The sequence below is a fragment of the Lynx canadensis genome, chromosome A1 (assembly GCF_007474595.2).
Source record: "Lynx canadensis isolate LIC74 chromosome A1, mLynCan4.pri.v2, whole genome shotgun sequence".
In the NCBI taxonomy this organism is placed as follows: domain Eukaryota; kingdom Metazoa; phylum Chordata; class Mammalia; order Carnivora; family Felidae; genus Lynx; species Lynx canadensis.
In genome coordinates, this window is record NC_044303.2 from 176402529 (window position 1) to 176428778 (window position 26250).

Below are 26250 nucleotides of genomic sequence, written 5' to 3' on the forward strand. Positions count from 1 at the left end.
ATTAGTTAATAACAATGTATCGATGCTTGTTCATTAATTGGGACAGATGCACCATGCTAATATATTAATAATAGGGTCAACTGAGCATGAAATATATGAAAACTCTGTGTTGCCCTTACAATTTTTCTGTAAATCGAAAACTGAAAATTTAAAGTTGATTTAAAAACAATGAATGGCTTTGGTTTTGCCTCTTGCTCCCCTTGTCTGCCTTCTCCTATGACCTTCTTAGCTGTTCTTACAGTCTACTTGATGTACTTCTGTGCTTATCAGTTTTGCTTCCTCCCTCTGGAGAGATCTATACAAGTTTAGTCCATCAAGCCAGTCATTGACCCAAAGACGGACACACCAGTATCTCCCAGTCCTCCTCAGGCATTCTTAAGGGAGCTCCCAAGGGTTTGGGGCCAACACGTTGTTCAATACTTACCGCACAGCTACTAGGCTAAGTCCGATATTCACAGGAGCTGAAATTCTCCACTGGTTCCTGTTGGAAGTTATGAGTGATAAATCAATCATCATAATAATGATGTTTATGACTTGTGTGACTTGTGTACTGCCAATATCCTGTGGACTGTTTCAAAACGCAGATGATACAGAAGCCCTCAGCCCTATTATCAATCTGCCTAATTTGCCTATTAACACGGAAACAGAATCACGTGACATTTGGCCCTTGGTGACCAACATAATGCTTTCAAAGTTCATCCATGTTGTAACACCTACCAGGTACTTCTTTTTATTGCCAAATAATATTCCATTGTATGGAGACACCGCATTTTGTTATCCATTCATCAGTGTATGGACTCTTGGGTTATTCCCACTTTTTCCCATTATGAATAATGCTTCCGTGAACATTCGTGTATTGTACTAGTTTTTGTGGGGATATATGTTCCCATTTCTCTTGGATACATCCCAGGACTGGAATTGCTGGATCACATGGTAACTCTCAGTTTAACCATCTGAGGAATTGCCAAGCTGTTTTCCAAAGTGCTGTGCTATCTCTACTCTCACCAGCTGTCTACGAAGCTTCGAATCTCTCCACCTTCTAAGACTTGTTCCGATCTACCTCTGATCATAGCCATCCTAGTGGGTATAAAGTCACTGGGGCTTTGATTTGCATTTTCCTGATGACTAATGATGTCGAGCATCTTTTCACGTGTTTATTTGGCCACACGCACACCTTCTTTGGAAAGCTGCCCATCCAAAATGCTTTGTCCATTTTTTAAAAACATTGTTAACGCTTATTTTTATTTTTTATTTTAATTTTCATTTTTTTCATTTTTTCATTTTATTTTATTCATATTTTGCTTTCCTAGAAATAAATCTCAGCCCTTAGGTGACACCGAATCCACTGGTGGGGACTCCATGCCCCTGAAATAACTCCCTGAGACATTCACTGTATAATCAAAGGGACAGACACTTAAGTGCCCATAATTATCCCGCAAGCGGGGGAGGGTCAGAGAGAGAAGGAAACACAGAATCTGAAGCAGGCTCCAGGCTCCCAGCTGTCAGCACAGAGCCCAACGCGGGGCTCGAACCCACAAATCACAAGATCATGGCCTGAGCCAAAATCGGACGCTTAACCGACTGAGCCACCCAGGAGTCCCCGCTTTGTCCATTTTGAACCTGGCCTGTCATTTTCTTATTGAGTTGTAATGGTTTATATATTCTAAGTGTGAAGTCCCTCATCAAACATATGATTTGCAAAATTTTCATCTCGTTCTGTAGGTTGTCTTTTTTATATTCTTGTTGATGCCACCTGAAGTACAGAAGCTTTCAGTTTTAACCATGTCCAGTTTATTTGTTGTTGCCTACACTTTTGGCGTCATGTCTAAGAAAGTAGGGTCTACTTATGAAGATAAAAAGCTTCTGCACAGCAAAGGAAACAACAAAACTAAAAGGCAACCAACAGAATGGGAAAAGATATTTGCAAATGACATATCGGACAAAGGGCTAGTATCCAAAATCTATAAAGAGCTCACCAAACTCCACACCCGAAAAACAAATAGCCCAGTGAAGAAATGAGCAGAAAACATGAATAGACACTTCTCTAAAGAAGACATCCGGATGGCCAACAGGCACATGAAAAGATGCTCAACGTTGCTCCTCATCAGGGAAATACAAATCAAAACCACACTCAGATATCACCTCATGGCAGTCAGAGTGGCCAAAATGAACAAATCAGGAGACTATAGATGCTGGAGAGGATGTGGAGAAACAGGAACCCTCTTGCACTGTTGGTGGGAATGCAAACTGGTGCAGCCACTCTGGAAAACAGTGTGGAGGTTCCTCAAAAAATTAAAGATAGACCTGCCCTATGACCCAGCAGTAGCACTGCTAGGAATTTACCCAAGGGATACAGGAGTGCTGATGCATAGGGGCACTTGTACCCCAATGTTTATAGCCGCACTCTCAACAATAGCCAAATTATGGAAAAAGCCTAAATGTCCATCAACTGATGAATGGATAAAGAAATTGTGGTTTATATACACAATAGAGTACTACGTGGCAATGAGAAAGAATGAAATATGGCCCTTTGTAGCAATGTGTTCTCTTTATGATGGTACCACACTGTCTTGATTACTATAGCTTTCCAGTAAGTTTTGAAATCAGTAACGGTGAGATTTCTAACCTGTTCTTCTTTTTTCAAGATTATTTTGGCTACTTGGGGTCCCTTGAATTTCGTATGAATTTTAGAATCTGCTTGTCATTTTCTGCCAAGAAATCACCTGGGTCTGACAGGAATTGCGTTGACTCCGTAGATCAATTTGGGGGGTATTGCCACCCGTATTCATTTTCTAGAACTGCCACCAAAAAGCACCACAAACTGGGTGGCTTAAATAACTGTATCACCTCACAGTTCTGAAGGCTAGAAGTCTGAGGTCAAGGTGTTGACAGGGCTGGTTCATTCTGGGGGCTGTAAGGGAGGATCTGTTCCATTCCTCCCCCCCCCCCCAGCTTCGGTTGTTTTCTGGCAATCTTTGGCATCCCTTGTCTTGTAAATGCATCACTCTGATCTCTGCCTTCGTCTTCACATGTTGTGAAGATGTCCTTTTATAAAGACACCTGTCATATTGGAATAGGCCCATTCTAATGATCTCACCTGCACTTAATCATCTGCAAAGATCCTATTTCCAAATAAGGTCACATCACAGGTACTGGGGGTTAAGATTTCAACATCTTTTGGGGGAAACACAACTCAGTCTGTGACACCGTCTTAATTAACAATGTTAGGTCTTCTGATCCATGAACATGAGATGTCTTTCCATTTATTTGCGACTTCTTCAATTTCTTTCAACAATGTTTTGTAGTTTTCAAAGTATAGGTTTTATACTTGGTTAAAATTTTTCTTGGTATTTGATTCTTTTTGATGCTATTATTGTCAATGAAATTGTTTTCTTTTTTTTTTTTTTTTTTTTCAATGTTTTTTTATTTTATTTTTGGGCCAGAGAGAGACAGAGCATGAACGGGGGAGGGGCAGAGAGAGAGGGAGACACAGAATCCGAAACAGGCTCCAGGCTCTGAGCCGTCAGCCCAGAGCCCGACGCGGGGCTCGAACTCACGGACCGCGAGATCGTGACCTGGCTGAAGTCGGACGCTTAACCGACTGCGCCACCCAGGCGCCCCTGAAATTGTTTTCTTAATGTAATTTGCACTTTACTCATTGCTACTATATCAAAATAAAATTGACTTTTGTACCTTGATCTTGTATCCTGCAACCACGCTTAGCTTATTTATTGCTTCTAATAGTTTTTTAGTGTATTCCTTATGTCATTCTATCTGCAAAGAGATAGTTTTATTTCTTCTGCTTCTATCAGGATGCCTTTCTTTCATTTTCTTGCTTATTACTTTTCTTTTGCCCTGATTTCCACATCATTTTTTTCTTTCTTCTTCGTGTGGTACATACTTCTGTAAGCCATCCCAAATCATTTTGTAAAAGACGGGATATAAATTAACACATTTAAAAATAAAGCTTATACTCTATTAATACAATCTGGTTTTTTTTCTTTTTTTTTTTTAATTTTTTTTTCAACGTTTATTTATTTTTGGGACAGAGAGAGACAGAGCATGAACGGGGGAGGGGCAGAGAGAGAGGGAGACACAGAATCGGAAACAGGCTCCAGGCTCCGAGCCATCAGCCCAGACCCTGACACGGGGCTCGAACTCCCAGACCACGAGATCGTGACCTGGCTGAAGTCGGACGCTTAACCGGCTGCGCCACCCAGGCGCCCCTCTGTTTTTTTTTTCAATTCACCCAGAAGCCCTGAATTTTGACAATGAATCTTCCTTGATTCCACTGAATTTTTAGAGGCCAAAAAAAAAAAAAAAATCCAAAATTCCTGATGATCTAGCAACTTAATTATCTACCAAATATCGAAGGATGATGATATCAACCATCATCCTTCAAACTGATGCTTTGCAAGAAGGGCAATATATAAATATATTTCATCGTATAAAAACACACTAACTTTTTTTAAGTATTATAAACAGTGGCAGATTATCAGGTCTTTAAGAAAACTCTAGGGACTGCAAATTCGCGAAGTGGTCTGTGACAGGTGGTGAGTGCAAGTTCATTGTTTAATGTCTTTCTTTGCCTTCTCCCAGGGCAGACCTGTGTCTTGGCTTCATTTCTAGCTCCAGCACTGGTACTGTCCCTGACATATAATGAGTATTTAGCGAATATTGGTCAATTCTAATTCAGATGAGCTGATTTATTATCTCTTAAGAAGAACATTTCAAGGTATTTCTGATCTCATGATTAGAAATCTCAATGATTTTAACTCTGAAAACATATTAACACTTCCATAACAATTTTAATGGTGGCTAAGTTGACCAGATGTACACCACTTCTAGGCTGTGGAACAAATGAATGGGAAAGTAAATTCCCTCCTGTTACTCGTCAGCTGCACGGACTCTGCACTGGTATTCTCCAAGGATCAATCGGCCTCCCCCTCCCCACCCACAGGGCTGATGCTGCATGGGCAGATCCAGGAATTTTCTTCTTCGCCCAGAAGAACGGCAGGAGGGTTCAGTTCATGGGACACCGTATATTTCTATGCCACTAAGCCTCATCATTGCTAAGTGCAAGGGCTTTCATGATTTATTGCCTTTTATCCTTATCCTAGTTATTTATTGCTGGGCAACAAAAGGGCCCCAAACTTAGTGATGTTATTATCCTATCACATTTTGTGAATCAGGAATTTAGCAGGACACATCTGTGTGATGCTTCTGCCCCATGTGGCATCCACTAAGGTCAGTCATAATCAGTTTAGGTGGGCTGGTCTAGAGGATCCAAGAAGGCTTTAATTATGTATCTGGTGACTTTGGGGGGTGGGGGCTGGCTGGAAGGCTGGGATCAGTTAGGATCATGAACCAGAGTGCCTAAACATGGCCTCTCCAACTTTGGGGCACTCAGAGTAGTTGATTTATTGCATGACAGCTCAGAGCTCCCAGAGACAAACTTCCACGAGAGAGGGGGTAGAAACTACCAATCTCTTAAGACCCCCGTTTGGAAACTGACACCGCATCACTTCTGCTATATTCTATCGGCCAGTCAGAAGCCCATCCAGAGGTATAGGCCCCATCTCTGGACGAATGCAACGCCAAGGAATTTGGAACCACTTTTAATCCATTACAACCCTCACTTCCCACTCACAATCCCTTTCCTCATAGGCAGCCTTTCTGTGTGTTTAATGTGTAACCTTGAATTTGAATGCAGTCTGTTCCAGAAATTATGTCAATTTGTGTGTACATTGCTTCCCTTCCTCTGACGGACGGGAGCCTCCAGGGACGGCCTCCTGAGTGGCCCGGTACTCCCCTGCCACAAACAATGCTGAATGAGCACTTTCTCATATGTCCCTTTAGGCTAGAGTGTCTCTGGCCCGTATACCAAGGGTTGGCACATTGCCTAGCCAGCAGCAGGGAATTCACACGGTTAACTTGCACCAGTCCTTTCAGACTGCTCTGCAAAATGGCGCACCTGACCTCACTCCCTTGCAGAGAACCAGAGTTCCCCTCCCACCCGCACTACGGCCAACAGCTGGCATGACACAACCTTCTAATTTTCACCCATCGGATGGATATACACAATGAAGTTTCATGTTGAACCTTTTTTAAAAAAATTTTTTTACATTTTTATTTGAGAGACAGAGAGCAACAGAGTGTGGGCAGGGGAGGGGCAGACACACACACACACACACACACACACACACACACACACACACACACACCCCAAAGCAGTCTCCAGTCTCTGAGCTGTCAGCACAGAGCCTGACGTGGGGCTCGAACTCACAAACCATGAGATCATGACCTGAGCTGAAGTCGGACACTTAACTGACTGAGCCACGCAGGCGCCCCATGTTGGACTTTTTAAACAAAGCCTTCTCTCCTCTTGGGAAAATACAAGGGAAGGGAAGGAGAGGAAGAGGCAGCTGGCTTCCCAGGCAGCTTGGCTGGAAGGAGTCCATCCCATAAGGCCAAGGCTGGCTGTGGCTATCTCCCTGCACATCCTGGGATCTGAGGGAGGGTGGACCATAGGGCCTCCGAGTCACCAAGACTCCTCCTCCCCCTGTTTCTCTCTCCTCCCTTTCCTGGGACCAGAGACTTTAACTTTAGGGGGAACTATATCGTTCTGTTTTAATCTTTAGCCTCCTGTGCTCTCTCTCCTATTCCTCCCTTTCTCCTTCCTGCTTTCCCCACAGAACAGATGTGGCCCAAGCCCAAATTTTTAGGAAAATCTGCTGAGACGCCAGCTGCCTTTCTCCGGAACCACAGAACCCCTGACCCCTTCGACTGTTAGGTTTCATCTGAGGACCTCGGATCTCTGGCCAGAATATTTGCACTGAAGTCAGCAGGGCCCTCTAGCTATTAAGATAACTTGCTAAAATCCCTGAAGATTTGAACAAATAGAAGGAAGAAGGAGATGCTATTTTTTTTTTTTAAACACTGGCTCCAGTTAGAGACAGTTTGCCTGGAAGGAGTACAGAGTCACTGGATTCTTCACAGAGAGTGCATCATCTCTTTTGGAACTACATGGACTAAGGGAGATGCACAGACAAAGGAGTTAAATTGTTCTGATTAAGAAAGGAACAGCAAGGGCTCCTGAGCAGGGGCTCAGGTCATGATCTCAGGGTTTGTGGGTTTGAGCCCCATGTCAGGCTTTGTGCTGACAGCTCAGAGCCTGGAGCCTACTTTGGATTCTGCGTCTCCCTCTCTCTCTGCCCCTCCCAGCTCATGCTCTGTCTCTCTCTCTCTCAAAAATAAATAAATGTTAAAAATTTTTTAAAAAAGGAAAAAGAAAAAAAGAGAAAGGGACAGCATTTTGGAACTTGGCCAGCAGCTGCATGCTGACCGCTGGAGGAAGCAGGGTTTGCAGGAGTCGACCCAAGGACTTTAGGGCAGAGTAATTTAGTCTGGAAACGACACATCTTGGTTAACTGCAGACCTTCAGGAAACATCTGTGAAACTTGACAGCTGTGTGCTGGTGGTCAGTGAAAACCGGCATTAAGTTGACAAGGACAGAAAGAAAGAAGGAAACAGTCCGAGGGGAGAGAGAGGAATGGGATAGAGTGCTCAGTATGAACAGGAAATCAGAGGCAGGAAGTGACCAATAAAGTAAAACCCCCTGCAGTGGGGAGTGAGGTGGAGTGGGGGAGGAGGCGATGGGGTGCTGGGAGGGTTGAACGGGGGCCAGGGGGTGGGATCCGGGAACACTTGGGAAAGATCCCCAGGCTCTTCCATAATTTGTGGAATGGGGTTCTCAGGAAGGAGGACCCCAGAACTGTGAGCCTGGGAATATGCAAACTTGAAGACATCTGGGACACACACATGCGTGCACACACGTATACACACACACACACACACACACACACACATCTTTCTGCAGGACCAAAGATCCTAGAGCAGCAGTCCTCAACCTTGGCAGCATATGTGAATTATCCAGGGGCTTTAAAAACCTGCCGAGCCTACCCCTCCACTAAACAAATCACATCAGAATCTCTGGGGTAGGACCCAGGCCTCAGGTTTTCAAAGCTCCCAGGAATACAATGTCGCCATTAAAAAAAGATGTCTGGGAAGCATATTTTGTGATTGTACTATTAATTGAAAAAACAGTGGTCACAAACGATTTTGTCCAGTATTACCCAATTTTTGCAAAGATTTTTAAAGCTCAGGGGTCCCTGGGTGGCTCAGTCAGTTAAGCGTCCGACTCTTGATTTCGGCTTGGGTCATGCATGATCTCAGGGTTCGTGAGTTCAAGCCCTGCATCGGGCTCTGCATTGACAGTGCAGAGCCTGCTTAGGATTCTCTCTCTCTGCCCCTTCCCTGCTCACGCACGTGCTTTCTCTCTCTCTGCCTCTCTCCCTCTCTATCTCTCTCAAAATATATAAACTTAAAAAAACTTTAAAGTACAGGCTGATGACATCTACCCCAGAATGCTGACAGTGGTTTTTCTCTGAATGGAGCTATTATGGGGTAGTTTGCGCTAATCTGAATTTTCCTAAATTTCTATAAATAAATTACTTTTACAATGAGAAACACTTAACGAACTGTAACTATTTGTGGTCACCAGCTCCGAGATGGCGCAATGAGCCCCACATCCTGGCATTCCCTGCTGCTGTGTATATCCTCTCACACTGAGTCAGGGATGGTCAGTGTGACCAATGGAACACCGCAGAAGAAATGGTGCATGACACCCAAGGCTAAGTCATAGGACAGTGTGACTTCCACCTTTCCTCTTGGATCATTTTCTCCGGGGGATGCCAGCTGCCATGTTGCGCGAGGTTGCTCAAGCAATCCCACGGAAGAGCCACGTGGAGAAGAAGCGAGGCCTTCACCACAGCCAGCGCGCCCTTGCCAAACATCTGAGTGAGCCACCTTGGAGGCAGGTCTCCAGCCCCAGTCCAGCCTTCGGATGACAGCCACCCCAGCTGACAGTTTGACTGCAACCTCATGAATGCACAGGAACCAGATCGCCCAGCGAGGCTGTTCCCGAATTCTCGACTCACAGAAACCGTGAAACACAACCAATGTTTGCTATTGTTTTAAGCTGCTAAGTTTTGGGGTAATCTGTTTCGCAGGGGCAGATAATGAATATGAAGTCTGGTACCAGAAGTGGGGTGCCACTGGAACGTAAAGCTAAGCCAGCAGAAGCGGGGAGGCCTCTGAAGAAAGTGTCTGGGAATGTCGAAACGGCATCAACTTGGCAGAAGGGGGATGTTAGTGAGGATTTAAAGGAAAATATGGGGCGCCTGGGTGGCTCAGTCAGTTCAGTGTCCAGCTTTAGCTCGGGTCATGATCTCACCACTCATGAGTTCAAGCCCCACGTCGGGCTCTGTGCTGACAGGTCAGAGCCTGGAGCCTGCTTTGGATTCTGAGTCTCCTTCTCTCTCTGCCCCTCCCCAACTCATGCTCTGTCTCTGTCTCTCTTTCAAAAATAAACATTAAAATTTTTTTTAAAAAATAAAAATAGGGGCGCCTGGGTGGCGCAGTCGGTTAAGCGTCCGACTTCAGCCAGGTCACGATCTCGCGGTCCGTGAGTTCGAGCCCCGCGTCAGGCTCTGGGCTGATGGCTCGGAGCCTGGAGCCTGTTTCCGATTCTGTGTCTCCCTCTCTCTGTGGCCCTCCCCCGTTCATGCTCTGTCTCTCTCTGTCCCAAAAATAAAAATAAACGTTGAAAAAAAAATTTAAAAAAAAATAAAATAAAAATAAAGGAAAATATACTGGAAATGGAAGAAAAGGGACTTCCGTTGTGGAGAGGCAGACATTTAGCAACAAGGCAGCAACACGGAAACTAGAGAACGTACGTAACAAATGGGGTGATCCAGCTAGGGATTCTTCCAGGCAAGCCCAGCTGTTGGGATCCTCCACTAAAGGTATCTTCCTCCTTACACATATAAAAGAATCAGGGCACGTGGGCCTGCCCTTGGCCTCTGGGCAGGTCTCATCCAGCCACATGAGCTGTGCCCACGGGCCTCCGTGGAGTTGATGATAGGTAGAAGGTTGTGTTGGGAGTAAGACAACATCGTGTCCCCAGAGTCTAGAGCAGATTAGACCCTCAACATATTTCTAAGGAAGGGGAGGGAAGTGGAGGGGACCCAAGGGAAGTACCGAATCAACACCTCCGCCCTGCCCAGTGGCTTGCACGGGCCATGAGAAGCCTGTAAACTGAATGGCACAGCAATACGGACCAGAGCTAGGGTGTACTTTGGGGTACCTGTGCCCCTCGGCGGTGGGGGGGGGGCGGGTAGCCTGGATAGGATTTGCACACTGGAGGGCTAACATGGAGATGTTACTCTAATGACAGAAGCCGCTAGCCGGCATGCTGTCCAGATGATGAGGTACAGATGGCCTGGACTTTCAAGTGATTTACCTTTACTTACTTCTAATGTATATGTGTCTTCTGCCTGTTCAGCATCCTTGAACACCCTAAAACTTTGGAGAATGTCCTCCTTCTGTGTCCCTGACTCCCCAGAGAAGCCAGAAACTTTGTTTTCCAGAACTAGGGTGCAGGCACATGACCAGGCTCACCCATTACATAAGCAGCCAAACTTTAAGAGCCGGCAGCAAGAAGATGAGGCAGGTTCCCATGGAGGCAGGGAGGCAGCAGAGGATCCGGGGTATTTAGGGGCTCACAGAATCGCTCCCTGGAGCTTCCCTGCAGTGGCACGGCCCTGCTCCCCCGCAGAGCCTCTTGGCCTGGTTCCTGGACTGACCCAGAGATGCTGGGAGCCCCACCCCCCACCCCAATATCCCATAATAAATTCTGTTTCTGCTTAAACTCACTGCAGGTGGCTTCTGTGGTCTACAGGAAGCCCCCCCCCCCACCCCAGACTTCCCCACTGGTGTAGCCTCTTCGGAAGGGAGGCATTTAGCACACTTATATGATGGCAGCATGGGGTGAATTTTACCCTCTCAGACACGGCTGGTTCCTAAATTATTCCAGATACCCCATAGGGAAAATGGACCCCCAACTGGGGAATTTATCTTTTAAAAGTGCTGTTTTGGGTGGCTCAGTTGGTTAAGTGTCCAACTTAGGTCACAATCTCATGGTTTGTGAGTTCGAGCCCCAAATCAGGCTCTCTGCTGTCAGCACAGAGCCTGCTTCGGATCCTCTGTCTTTCCCTCTCTCTGCCCCTGCCCTACTCATTCTCTCTCTCCCTCTCTCCCTCTCTCTCTCAAAAATAACAAAAGCGTTAAAAAAGTGCTGTTTTAATCATCTGGAATGAGCTGCGCCCCCCACCCCCACCTTCTACCTCTCTCCCACTCAGATCCATCCTCCGGTGGGTGACCAGAGTGATCTTTCCTGAAAATGATCCAGCTGTCCCACTGCCCTGTGACACCTGTGCTGGGCGTTCCCCCACCCAGCCCCACCCGGTCCCTCCTCTCTGCTCCGCCCTGTAGAGGGGCATCAGCAGGCCATGGGAGGGCGTGTGAGGAGAGTGGGCACGTGACATTCATGACTCAGCTCCTTCCCCTCCAGGTCACACGGCTGGCCGCACCCCTCTCCCGCAGACTCTTCGCCACAGGGCCGCCCTCTCTGGGTTCTGATCCCCCCCCCCTCCCTGCCTGCCTCCCTGAGATGGTCACACCTTCCTAAAAAGGTGGTCACATATCACCGCCCAGTCCCAGCTAAGCCCCATTCCTGTTAGTCATCCTAAACCCCATCCACCCCTTTGCAAATAGCCCCTCTGAGTGTGGCATCCGTGTCCTGAGAGGCCCCGGTCCACACAACGTCCTTCAGTCCACGTTTAAGTTTCAGGGCAGACTCGCCCCCCCCCCCCACCCCAGGACAAAGCCAGGCTTCCTAACACGGGGACATCTGGCCCCTGCCAACCTCTCCGCTCCCATGCCCTCATTGACTGTGCTAGCCTTTTCTGTGCCTCAGGCCCATCCCTCACTGAGGGGCACCCAGACCCCTTGTCACAGTATATGGCAAAGTCTCTGTACGTGTGGTAAGTTATGGATCTTGAGACCTGAAGATTATCACCCATTATCCAGGTGAGCCCTAAAAAGCATGACAAGCATCCTTAAAGAGGGAGGCAGAAGGACATTTGACCACAGGGGAGCAGGCCATGTCGTGACAGAGCTGAGATCGAATATGGTCAGCCTCTAGAAGCTGAAAAAGGCAAAGAACGTTTTCTACCCTCAGTGGTTCCAGAAGGGGCCAGCCCTGCTGACACCTTGACCTTGACCAGTGAGACTCATGTCAGACTTTTGGTCTCCAGAACTGAAAGGGAATACATTTATGCTGCTTTAAGCCATTGAGCTTACGGTAATTTGTTAAAGCAGCCACAGAAAACTAATCAGAAGCCTTTCCCAACCAGAAGCTGGCTTGGTGGCCCCATCTGAGCCACACTGCCACCGGGTCCTAACTAAGGGCACTGCTCGCACTGGGCTGGACCTGCCTGCTTACCTGTTGGTCTTCTCCAGCAGACCCTGGGTAGGGGTGTGCCTTTTCTGTTTCCCTAGGACCTGCAGAGGGTCCAGCAGGAGGGGTGGCATGAATGAAAGGCTCAAGGACAAACTGTCTGCCTGCCATTGTCAATTACCAAACTGAGACGCCATCAAGCAGGGATGCTCACCTACGATCTTCAGAAACGTAACTCCTCCCAGTGACCCATTGGACATGAGCACTGGCTCCCAGGACACCAGTTGGCACTTTTCTACAACAGCTCCAGCGGGACCAAATCAGGGCTGAGACCCAGGTCCTTCAGTGACTAAAGTCCTCAGAGAGCTGAGTTTCACAGCCCACATTCTTGGAGTCCCAGGGAGCATGAAATCTGGAGATAGTATCCCATAAAGCATGGAAAACAAAGCAAAGAACCTGGGAGATGTGCATGCCAGCCCTTTCTTTTCTGTCCCCTGCTTCCTTCTGAGATTCAGGGACGGGAGGAGACCGCTCAGCCCCTCCGGGATAGGGGGAGGCAGCCTTCTCTGTGTGCTCAGCTCTCTGTCCCCTGGCACTGAGCGGCAAGGCCACAGCCGCTACGAGGGGTCTAGGTTAAACTCACACAGGTGATCTTGAATCCTCTCCACCCTCCTTCTCTGAACAAGACCTTACTTCTGCCATCACACTCAACTCCACAGACACTGGTCAACACTTCCACTGGGGACAGGTTGTGGCCTGCCGGGCTCCCTGACCGAGTCTTCTGGCCTGGCCACCACCACCACGGGCTACGGACGGCCAGGTGCCTGGGACCACAACCCATTCCAAAGCCCTCCACTTAGCTCCCTATGCGCCCATCCCTCCCTCCCTTGTCCCTTCTGCTAGCCTGGAGAGTCTTTGAGGGCAGCCACCAGCAATGTTCTCTTGTATCCCCAGAACCTAGAAAAGGACCTGGCATATAAGTTTGCTTAGTGATGAAAGCAGAGCAAGGCAGGAAGTGTGGGCAGTGAGAAGAAGGATGGTGTTTGCTATGGTGGCCTCTCTAGTGGCCACTGCTTTACTCAGAAGAAAGATCTGGATACCTTCGTTCTCCACCCCACAAACCTCATTCCTCCTCTGCCCTCCTGTCTCCCACTCCTCCTTGCTCTCTCACCCAAACCACACTGGACTTCTTGCTGTTCTTTGAAGCTGCAGGAACGCTCCCTGCCTCGGGGCCTTTGCACTGGCTGTTCCCTCTACCTATAATGCTCTTCCCCCAGATGTCCTCATGACTTAAGCCCTTACTTCTTCAAAACTTTGTTCAAATGGCATTTTATGAATTGCCCTATCCTGATTACCCAATTAAAATTTTTTTAAATGTTTATTCTTTTTTTGAGAGAGAGACAGAGTGCGACCAGGGGAAGGACAGAGAGAGAGAGAGAGAGAGAGAGAGAGAGAGAGACATACACAGAATCTGAAGCAGGTTCCAGGCTCCGAGCTGTCAGCACAGAGCCCGACGTGGGGCTCAAACCCACAAACCAAAGATCATGACCTGAGCCGAAGTTGGACGCTCAACTAACTGAGCCACGCAGGCGCCCCGATTACCGAATTTTAAACCACAACTCCTCCAGCACCCCCAATCTCCCTTGCCTGCTCACCTCCCCCTTTTAAATAGTTACCATCGACCCTATTATCTCATTGTTTATAGTCTTTCTCCGTGTGGGTGAGAATCTTGTTCAAAGTTGTTTCCTCTGTGCCTAGAGCGATGCTTGTCACAAAGTGGGCCCTCAGCAAAGATTTGTTGGAGAAATACACGTATTGAATGAATTAACAATTAGGGGATGCTTCACTGAATGATGACGGTGAACCAAGTCATGTAGGAAAAGGCAGAGCAATGGGAGTATCTGAGAGAAGAACATTCCAGGCAGAGGGAACAGTCAGTGCAAAAACCCCTGTGCACCCAAGCAACAGCAAAGAAGCCAGTGTGGCCAGAAGATAGCAAGGACAGGAAGGGTGGGAAAGAGAGGAGAGATGCAGGGGAGATGGGAAACCACTGTGGGGTTTAGAGCATGGATGCGACACGATTTGTTTTATAAACATCGTTGTGTCTTCTGGGTAGAAAACAGACTCAAAAGGAGGCAGAGAAGCAGCAGGGAGACTAGTCAGAAAATGTCTGTGATCATCCGGATGGGAGACCTGGGGGACAGCCGTGGAGGTGGCGAGAAGGGGTTGGAATTGGAACTGAAGGAAGAACCGATCAGATTTTCTCTTGGACTGGATGGGGAGTAGGAGAGAGAAGAGACACATGAGAGACAACTTCAGGCTTCAGCCCGAGCAACCAGAAAGACAGAGATGTCACCTACCAAGATGAGGACAAATGGGATCCAGATGAGGCCAAGGAATCAGGAGTTCCATCTGGGCATTTTAAACATGAGGTGCCCACTGGAAATCTAAGAGGAAATGTCAAGTAAGCAGTTGGATATGGGAGCCTCGAATTCACTGGAGACAGCAGGCTAGCTGTACAAATTTGGGAGTCCCCAGAACTCAGGAGGTTATGCACTCACCTGCACGGGGGTGCAGGTAGAGAGGAGAGGGGTCCAGGACTGAGTCCTGGGCCCCAGCGCTGAGAGTGGAGGACCCGATAAGAGCGGGGGGGGGGGGGGGTGGGGAGAACCGGGAAGGCAAGGTGTCTGGGAAGCCAGATGGAGGCCGTCTCAAGGAGGAGGGCGCCCGGGCTGTTCACATGCTGCCGAAGGATCCAGGGAGATGGGGCAGTACTTGGAATAACTCCGGAGGACAAGCCTTTCCTTTCACCTTCTCCTGCCTTCTTAGTGAGCCTGGGGGACCTGAGGTCACAGAACGGGACTAGAGTTCCAGCCGCAACACCAAAGGCACTGTCCCCATCAGGTTGAAACTGTTTCTTCGGGCATAAAATAGAACTAGAGAGTTCTACTTTGGAGGGCTTGGGGAAGACTGAAAAGAGCTCTCAAGGCATATTGATAAGGGAGAAATAGGATTTCATCGAGGAAAATGAAAGATAGATCCCTAAGGGGTATGCACCGTACAGGGGGGTGAGGTATCTCTGGCCAAGGGAGAGAGTGAGGAAAAACATTCATATTTTCATGTTTTCTACTAGGGATGGGATCGCCAAAAAATGTTAATGAGGGACGTTACCGCAACAATGGTGAAATCTGAATAACGTCTGTAGATGAAGCAGTATTGCCTCCGTGTTAATGTTCCTAATTCTGACGAGTGAACTAGGCAATAGAGAGAACGACCCTGTTCTTAGGAAATACCCGCCGAACTATTCACGGGTGAAGGCGTATCATGTCTACAATGTTCTACCAAATGGCTCGGATTATAAAAATAATACTTTGTATTTAGAGAAATGACAAAGCAAATGTGGCAAAAATACTAACAACCGATCAGGCGGACAAAAGGTGTTTGGAAAGTCTGCACTATTCCTGCAACTTTTCAGTAAGTTCAGCATTATTTCAAAAGGAGAGTTTTCTAAAAGACCTTGAAAATATTTGCTCTTCCATATTGTTTGAATCTTGTTCAATAAGAATACATTTATACATTACTAGAGTGTTCAGTGCTTTTAACGATTAAATAGACACAGTAAGTAATACCTCTTGTGAACTGTAAATCTTCAATTGTTAATATCAATTATTACGTTGTTCTGTTTATTACTAAAATGGCTATTATACTTACTGTAATATATATTATTAATGCATTATTAATTTATATTATTATTATTATTATTATTATTATTATAGATATTGCTAACATTTCGAGTTGTTCTCGAATTGCAGGGAGACGGCTGCCTTCGGGTGTCCCCCCTCTCCCCAACCCAGGTCATTTTCCAGCTTTCCTACCTGGACCTGGCCCCAGAAGTTCACGCCCCCAGCCCACAGGCTTTCGGCAGTGCCCCCTCTGTCCACCAGGGGGCGCTCGCAACACCTTCTTGTCGACACCCGCTGGCACCGCAGAGCCTGAAAAGCAGGCGCTGAACCACAGGACCGCAGGACCTCCGCCACTGTAGGACGAAGGGAACCTGCCAACCCCCGTCCAGAAGCTCTGGGATCTCTGACATCCAGCTCAATTCCCTGCGCCCTTCTTTTATTCCCCTGCATAGCTGGCTGGCTATTGGCCCGACGGTGACATTGAAATGCATAAAATTCAGTAATTAATCCGGGAGGCTGATATGGGGAAACACAACCAAATCAGCCAACCTTCTACACTGACATTGAAGAGGGCTACACAGAAGTGGCAACGGAGCGGCCCCTGGACCACAACTGGCCCCCAGATAGATGTCTTCTGTTCAGCCTTCTTCATGGTGTCTGAAAACCAGAACTGAGGGTCAGTTTTTAAATTGGGAGATTTCACATAAAATCCAGATTGCTGTTTTTGCTTATAAAATGGGGTGAAAGGAGCCCACGTCATCACATGGCAACATCTCTGGAGCTGTGGTTTCCCCCTTTGGACTGGATATACACCCCATCTCACCATAGTTCCCACCAAGCCCTACTGCCTCACCTTGGAACCACCTCACTGCCTGTCACCTCTCACGCCTGCTATGTCACCTGCCTGGCGCTTGTAGGGATCTGGATTTGCCACTCGAACCAAAGGCAAGCCTAGATTACTCAGATACCCTGAGAACAGGCCAGTTCCCATCAGTCACAGTTTCTGGTCAACCGCCATTTAAGAAAAACCCTTGAGGTTGCAAGGATTTCAGGGAACAGATTTTTTTTTTTTAATTATATAATATGTTGCCATGCTCTGTGTCATCATTACAACCACTGGGAAAACACAAAAGCAGGCAGTTGAGCTCAGGCCTGGGTGACCTTGAACAGTCACTTAATCTTTCCCTGCCTTAGTTTCCTTGTCTATAAAATGGGGATATTAACAGCCGCGTAGAATAATTTGGGAATGCGGGAGACAGCCCGTGTCAAAGCACTTAGCCAGTGCCTGGCGCATAGGAAAAGTCAAATAACTGTTAGCAATTATGATTATTAATCATTACACAGGGCAGCTGAACCCAGGGAAAAATGAGGCCAGTGGTTCCCAACTTGAGTGCATATCAAGGTCACCTGGAGGTCATGTTGCACCCAGATGGCTGGGCCCCACCCCTACAGCCACAGTTTTGTGATTCAGTGGGTCTGGGCTGGGGCCTGAGACTGTGCATGTTTTAGTGAGTTCACATGTGAAAACGCTCTGAAAACTGCTGCTCAACTCACTTAAAGGCAAACTGACCAGTTTGAAACACGTGCCTCCACATTTGCCTACTTCTCGTTGAAAGAGTCCTGGTAAGTAGTAAAAGTACTAACATATATAAAGTGCTTTAGTGCCTAGCAAAAACAATGCTCAGTAAGTTAGAATTATTCATAATTAAATAGAGAATTACCAGGAGAATCTACAACTAAAAAGAAAGACATAGGGGAGAAGGGAACCTTGGGCATTTGGGCCAGAGGCTTTGTGAGGGCATCCTGTTTTAATCCCCTCATCAAGACTATGAAGAAGGAACATGTGGCCTTGCTGTTCCCAATCTTCCTGTAAAATCCCGGAAATTACTCCAAGTCTTTGGAGTAGGTCAAGGATGCTCCTTAAAAAGGGAACAGCCAGATGGAGTATCCCTTTGCCCTTCCTTCCGTCCTCCTTTCTGGACTGCATAAGAGATAGCTGGGGCTCCAACAGCCTCCTTGGGCCATGAGGCAAACTAAGGACGAAAGCAAAGGCTAAGGCTGGGGAAGCGAAAATAGGGATGGAACCTGGCAACCCAGTGACCATGAAACAACCACACCAGCCCTGGACCAACTACGTGTAGAGCAGTTTTCAATGAGAGAACAGTCAGCATTACTGTGCCCACTCGACTGCCCTTCTTTGGCATGCTGCTTTCTTAGCAGCTGAACTTAATCTTAACTGAGAGACCGTCTCTCCCTGGGCTGACTTCTGGCTAAGATGCCTCTTCCCCTCTCCATGTAGAACTGACACCCAGTAAACTGCTTCGGCCCACTCTGTGGGCCAGAATGCTCTGTTTCTTGAGTTCTTGTTCAACTTCAGGTGATTTAGACAACTGTTTATAAGACACAAGTGTATTCTTCCTGGGTGTCTCTTGGATAAAAATGTCTTTCAGATGACCTCCCCCTGGTTCGCTTCTGGATAAGGTACTCAGGCTGGGCTGATCTTTGGCCAGTATATAAAGGTACACTTGAATTGGCTGATAACTTTTATTATTTATTTATTTATTTATTTTTAAGTAGGCCCCCTGCCCATTGTGGGGCTTGAACTCATGACCCTGAGATCAAAGAGTTGCATGCTCCACCGACTGACCCAGCCCACCTCCTGGCTGATAAATTTTAAACATCACCATGCGGGTGGTAAACCTGCTTCAAGTCCCATCCGTGCCTAGTCTGTCCCCGATTGCTCCCTGTAACCCTCAGACTCACATAACCCAGCAACTGAAGGCTTAACACCCAGGGAGGTGAGGGCCTAAAGACTTTGCTCTAACTCACCTGCCCAGTGTTGGTTCAGACTGGCGATGCCCACGAGTCACCCCTGCAACCAAGTTAGCATGGGAGGGGCCACACGCACTCCTCCACACGCCATCCTGGCATGGGAAGGAAGGAGCCCCGGCCTGGGTACTGGCTGGGAGCCATGTTCCTTCCCATCTGGTCACTGGTAGTCTGCTGACGTGATACTCCCACCTGTGACCTGTGAACTCATGCCTTGCTCTTTGGACTCAGAAATATCCCAGGGAGCACCAGCTTGGAAGCATTTTGGAAATCCGTGAAATATTTTTAGCTGTTCCAATGATTGGCAGTGGCATTTGGTAGGGTTTAATTTTTTTGTCAATATTTACTGTAAACTGACTGAGCTACGGCATGCGTGCAGAAGACCACACATATCGAAGTACACGCTCAATGCATATTCACAAAGCGAACATATCCACGTAACCAGCAGCCAGACCAAAATCAGATTATCAGGACCCTCAAAGCTTCCTTGGACCCCCTTGCAGTCACCACGACCCACCACTGATAACCACCATCCTGACCTCTAATACTAGGAATCTCCCCCATCTTTTCTAGAACCTTCTGGAAATGGCTTCATGCCATGTGTCAGTCTTTTGTGTCTGGCTCCTTCCACTCACCATGTCTGTGAGATTCCCGCATTTGCCGCATATAGTTCTTGATGAGCACACGGGGTGTTTCGAGTTTGGAGGTATTAGGAACAGTGCCGCCTCGAACATTCCTGCACACATTTTTTGGTTCACCGATGCACCGATTTCTGCCGGACACCTAGGAGTGAATAGCTGGACCACGGGACAGGTGTATCGCAGCCTCAGTACCCACAGCCAAAGACTCGCCCCGAACTGTTGTGGCAACTTACACTTCCGCCTACACAGTATGAGCGTTCCCTGTTGTCTCATCAACACTTAGTATTGTCTGTTTCTTGGTGGCCATTCTGGAGGGTGTGGTGTGGTATCCCACTGTGGTCACTGGCCATTTGGATATCCTTTTCTGTGAAACGTCTGCTCAAATCTTCTGCCTGGTTTTCTGTTGAATTGTTTGCCTCTTCTTTTACTGATCTGTAGCTCTTCATGCATTCTGTCTAGGGCTTCTCTCATGAATAGCTAGATTGCAAGTATCTTCTCTCACTCTGTGATGTGTCTTTTCATGTTCCTAAAAGTGCCATTTGATGAAACAGAGTCTTAAGACAGCGAATTCTCCTCTAGGGTTAATAATTTTTGGTCCCAAGTAATCCTTGCCTACCCCCTTTGTTTCCTTCTAGAAGTTTTCTAGTTTCACCTTTCATATTGTGATTTATAATCCCACACACTTTTCTTGAGTGATCCATTAGACATCCGTGGAGCTGAAAAACCTGTTTAGAGTGATCTGAGAACCTAGCTCAGCTCTACACATAAACACAAAATGTGGGTTTTTTTTTTTTTTGCACGGTTTAATATACACTGAGTTTCCCAGAATGTAACTCCTGTGTAAATTTAGAGAAGATTTTTATTTTGTTTTGTTTGGAACTTTGCCAAGATTTGAATCATCATTTCAGAAAAAATATGTCACCAACAGCAAAGTTGCTCAAGGTATGTGAGAAACCCGTATAATCCACCCGTGTCTGTCTACATTTCTACATGATCCTATGGTTTAAGTAGACATATATCCTTAGTTGACTATTAATTAACTACTAAAGATGCATGAAGTTGCAACAATCTTCATTTGATTTTTGTCTACATCTTTCAAATCTAAACTTATGTCTTATGGTTTGGAGCACATATCTGACCACTTCAAATATACTTCCCAGTACGGCCATGCCTATGTGTCTAGATGTCAGTACATATATTATTTTATCGTACATTATTTACTTTTTTTGTCTTTTCTATTATAACTAGAGCATTATGTTAATTTGGGGGGGAGGAACAATGTGTGTAGACACATTTCATTTCATTTCATTTCAGGAGCGCAAAGGGGATTCACAACACATTTCCTATAAGGACAGGGTCACTGGTTCTGACAGGGTAAGAGCCAGTGCGATCAGCTCTGCCCAGTGGGCCTCGCTTTCAAATCAAACAGGAACACTCAAGTGTTTTCCTAACCACAGGAACGGTTTTCTTCTAAAACGGAATTCCTCTTAGGCCAACCAATTCTAAGGTAACAGTAATGTCTTTCTCCTTGCTACATGTGTGAAATAGACAGTCCCGCACCTGCCCCAGAAGAAACGCTACGGGAGTGGCCCGATTGCTCAAAGCCCTCTCACCTCCTTCCAGCATCTACCTGCTTTTGAGATCACACATTGGCCTGTTCTGGTTCTTCCCTGGGCTTAGTTTCACAGGTAGAGCGGTCTGAGTTCAAGACCCGGCCCTGCCCCAAACTAGCTGTGTGGCTCTAGGCAGCGTGTTAACCTTCTGTGAGCCCACGGCGTACGTTCACAAAGTGAGAAAGAGAAAACGTACTTGGCATATTTGTGAAAGCAGAAGGTAGTAACTGCTAATGTTTACTGAGTGCTTACTGCAAGCTAGCTTCTGTGCTAAACGCCTCAGGAGGATAATCTTCTACCCTCAATCCTGCCGCAAGGACGGGGGCCACTTTTATCTCCGTCGTACAGATGAGGAAAGTGGAGGCACAGACAGAATAAGGAAATTGTTCTAGGTCACCCAGTTGGAAAACGGCAAAGCTCAGAGTCAAGCCCGGGCGGTCTGACTGGTTCTCACTGAATGATAGCTTGTAGGGAAAGGAGTGCCCAGCACAAAGAAGGACACTCAAAAAATGGCAGCTCTTGGCCATTATCACGTGCCCGTTGGTCTTACAGTTCTGAACACCTGCGCTCATTATTACTTTCTTTCTTCCCGCTCCCAAAAGAACCGCGTATCTGCCTTTGGCTTAACTCCACTTAACGCATGCCTAGTGGCTTTTAAATACATCCATTTCTAATATTCCAGCTGCCACAATTTGGCAGCATTCGTCAAAAGAACACTGGTAAAAAATGATGTTAATCTCGGGGCGCCTGGGTGGCTCAGTCGGTTGAGCGGCCGACTTCGGCTCAGGTCATGATCTCGCGGTCCGTGAGTTCGAGCCCCGCGTCCGGCTCTGTGCTGACAGCTCAGAGCCTGGAGCCTGTTTCAGATTCTGTGTCTCCCTCTCTCTCTGCCCCTCCCCCGTTCATGCTCTGTCTCTGTCTCAAAAATAAATAAACGTTAAAAAAAATTTTTTAAAAATGATGTTAATCTACCTGCAAATGGTATAAGGAAGTCTGTGTTCGCACAGGAATTCGTGCTGCTATTTCCCTAAAAACATCCAATCCCATAAGCAACAAAAAGCACACTATGTCAGAAATATGTCCAAGCCTCAGGCCACTTGTACCCGGAAATACTTGACCCAAGGAAGCACAACTGGCCCCCGGGTGCTGGTTGTACCAGGATTTGACCTGCATGTGTCTAGATCCTTAGGAATGTGCTCGGACACAGGCCACGGTCAGGTATGGTTTATAAATAAAGTGGCTTCCAGCACAAAATAGACTCCACTTCCCAGCAGGTGTGGCTGCCAAACTCCTCCATTTCTGAAAATGGTTTTGCGAGCTTGGAGAATTGTAGGGGGCTTTGTGCTGCAGGGTCGTGTCACGGCGGCCGACCGGCCCTTAGAAGTTTTGGATCAAAATGCAAAATGCAAAATGAGTCTCTGCTATCTCCCAGCGGACAAGACACCTCAGGTCTCTCTGGGCTTTTGCTTCCTTGCCCATCAGAGGACAAGGTTTGACTGAGAGAAGCCCTAAAGCTTCCCCAGGCCGGGCCGGGAGCTGAGGAGTCAACACCTGCCACGAGTTTAGATCTGGTGCTACCAGATCATAGTGTGAACAAGTTAGGACTCAATTCCTTTCTAGCCGTGTGACGTAGGCCCATCACTGCACCTCTGTGAGCCTCAGTTTCCTCCTTAGATAAAATCAAGAATAAACAATATTGATCTCCCTGGACTGTTAGGGAGGTAACATGTAAACAGCCTAAACATAAAATAGATGCTCAACAAATGTGGGTTTCTTGCCCTCACACATGGGCCCACTTTCTCTTATTACCACATTCCCTGATCGAGGCACCAGACCTCCCTATGCGGTCAGTCCACTTCACCCATGCCCCACCCAGCCCTTCTGTCTTTCCCGGGGTGGGGGGGGGGGGTCGAGACGCTCAAGTCTTCTGCCCCAACTAGCATCTACTCCTAGACCAACTGTCACCATGAAACTACCTGATAAATTGATACATTTACTCCAGTCACCTGCCCCAAACCTCTGCATTAGGAATTCTAGTGTCAGAGTTCCAGTGCATAGAACAGAGAGGAATCAGTAATTTAAATGTGGCAACATTTGATGATAAGTTGCATTCCTTGAGGATGCTAGGAAGAGAGGCCCTTGGAATGGTTTCTCTTTTCAGTGTATGTTACGTCTGTGAGTAGCGGCCCCCCCCCCCCCCCGCCCCCGTGTGACTTACTCCAGGCTCCATGATCTGTTTCCTCCTGGCAAAATAACTCACTTTATTAGAACCAGCTCAGGAGTTCTACCAGCAGGTAAAGCCTTAGAGATGGGCTTCTTGTTTGCTTTCTCCAGCCAGCCACCCCAAATTCTTGGAAGTGGGTGGAGCATAAATGAAAAGTTGGTAAATAAAATTCTTTCTTTGGTCTAGTATGGACAGGCCTTGGCCTCTTCAGGCTACTTCATGGCTCCCAAACTGTAATTATTGGTTGCTTTTTAAAGTGTCCCTCTGAACTGAGAGTCTTTAGTTCTAAATTCATTTGGGATCCTTCTGGACCCAGGAATTAAAGGTGACTCTTCATTCCTGTAAGTCAGAGACTGTCTCGTCTAAAGAAACATTCCAGGGCTGCAGGCATGTTGTGTGGTGAGATGGGCCAATTAAAGCTATATCCCAGCGTCCTCCAAGTAGTAGTTCAAATGGCCTTGAGAAGCAAGAAGCTTCCTTGTGAGTCTGCTCTCCGGCCAGGAGGACCCTTCCTGTAGCCCTGATCCCCGGGATCCCAGAGTAACAGAAAGTAAGATTAGAAGCCATCAGGCCAGAAGAATCGTAGGTGGTTTTACTGGCCACAAAGTCTCCCTAATATCATAGGATTGGGTAACGCCCTGAACGATTCCTGGCTTCTGAAAGAGGGTGAGGCCATTCCTGAAGATTCTATGCACTACTCTATCACAGGGGACTGCCAAGCTCCCTTCCACCAATCCCACCTCCCTCCCAACACAGCACCTTATGGTGGATTGGGGCAGGGGGCGCTTCTGGGGGTCTGATCAGGAGACACTACAACGTTTGCCTTTTAGGACCAGTGGTGATAACAACAAATGACACTGACTGAACACTTTGTATGCATTGCTCATTTCAACCTTTCAATGACCCTATGGACAACCTAGCATCTCTCCACATGTGGCCACTATCCACGTTTTACGAAAAGGGGAACTGAGGTCAAGAGGGCAAATGAGTTCCTCAAGGTTAATAAGTAACAGAGGCTCAAACCCAGCTCTGACGGGCCCCACCAGCCTCGCTTTTAGCAACTGCAAGAATCTGCTGCCTGCCTTACACCTGAGCCCAAGAGCTCGCTATTCACTGTTCTCCCCAAGCCCCATCAGGTTCCTGCTGCCCACACCAAACCCTGAAGATCTAAATGTGCACCCCAGAGGAGGAGGGGGACACAGGGAGCACGGTGGGTAGAACAAGCTTGGGGCCAGATGGCTCAGGTTTGAACCCAGCTCTAACATTTACTCACAATATGGCCATGGGCAAGGTACTTAACCTTTCTATGCCTTTGTTTTGTCCTCCACACACAAAAAGAAGAATCCCTCAGCACACAGAGGCACCCCAGAAAGCTCCATGAACCCTGGGCGCTTCTCCAGGGAGAAGCCTGCTCGGCATCTCCACCTCGACATGTAACAAGCCCCTCAAATTTGGCATAGCCCAAGCCGAGCCCCTTACCTCCCCTCCTCGGGCTGCTCGGCCCTCACTCTGGCCTGCACTAACACCTGGCCACTTTGTCTTTCTCGAAGCTGAGGTCAAACATTTCAGCGTCATCCTGGGCTCCTCACATTCCCTGGGTGCCTCACATTTAACGTGCCTGCAAGTCCTCGGAGCCTTACCTTTAAAATACACCCGGCATCGAGTCCTGCACCATCACCTCCACTGCTCCCTGGTCCGGGTCAACACCTTCTTCCCCCCCACGTGCATCCGGCAGCCTCCTCACTGGGCTCTCCGCTTCCCGCTCTCACCCACAATGGTCTTCTCCCCCGTAGCCAGAGCAATTCAGGATGCGTCAGGTAATTCCAATCCAGACTCCGTGGTGGCTTTTCCACCTCACCTGGAGATAATGTCAGCGCCTAATTATGGGCCCACCAAGCCAGTCCCCTCCCACCCTCCCCCTCCCTCTTCTTCTCCAGCCCCACTGGTCTCCTGCTTCCCCTCCTAGAGCCCTTGGCCCTGTTGTTTTCTTTCCTGAAAACTCTCCCCCAGACATCCGCATGCCTTTCTCCTCTACTCCTGTGGTCTCTGCTCACACACCACCTCATCAACGCATGTTTTCCTGCCCACCCCAAATAACACAAGTCCCAAGTCGTCTTCGGGCTCCATGCGTCACGAACCAATAAATCACCCAACCTCCCCTACCTCAACCCTGCTTTCTTTATCTCCTCTCAGTATCAGCTCTGGGATAAGCTGTCCTCGGATCAGGTGCAGGAGAGGTAGAAAGTGGCAAAGTGCTTGGGAAAAGTGTTTGATGGAAATAGGATTCCCCTGGTTGATAGGAAGATACCATTATATAAATAAATACATTTCATGTGTTTTGCTGGATAGCACATGATTGGTCCAAAATGCTGTCTTGGATCAAGTAGTGGTGAAGAAGTTTCCTTCAGAACGTGCTTGAGATGTGGTACCTTGAGACCACGCTTGAGAACACGCTTCAGCTCTCTTCCAAAGTAACGCCCAAAACAAGGTGGGAAGTGCAAACTCGGGCCTTCTGAGTAAAGAGGTCAGATTGCACCTGGTATTTCATTGCAGTCCCTCGTGAAGGGACTAAAACTATCAGGATGGGATTTTTTTTTAAGACATAAAAGTGCAAGGGAAAATGAGAGAGGTGAAAATAACAAAACTTTGGAATCCAGAAAGTTTATGGGTAAGTATTATTTGACTAAGCAGCTCTGACAGAACTGAATTCCAAGCTCATAGCAAGAAAATCTGTGAGCCGAGTGGACATATACAAGAGAATACTCAGAAAAACTTAGGAATCTGTGACACAGTGTACTTCTGGAACTGAGAGCAAAGCTGTGGGAGGGAGGGTGTAAAATAATGGAGACTGCTTGGAATCCGTTTATTAGTATTAGATGCCTGGACATCCTCCTCATTC

At 47.4% G+C, this 26250-nt stretch overlaps 1 long non-coding RNA gene across 1 annotated transcript in view; it reads right to left on the minus strand.

The window, feature by feature from the left end:
• LOC115521941 overlaps positions 1-25204 on the minus strand; it is a 40943-nt gene extending 15739 nt beyond the window's left edge. The window contains exon 1 of the long non-coding RNA XR_004343947.1: positions 24992-25204. This is a non-coding gene — a long non-coding RNA (uncharacterized LOC115521941). The remainder of the gene's footprint in view (positions 1-24991) is intronic.
• Between the last annotated feature and the right edge of the window lie 1046 nt (positions 25205-26250).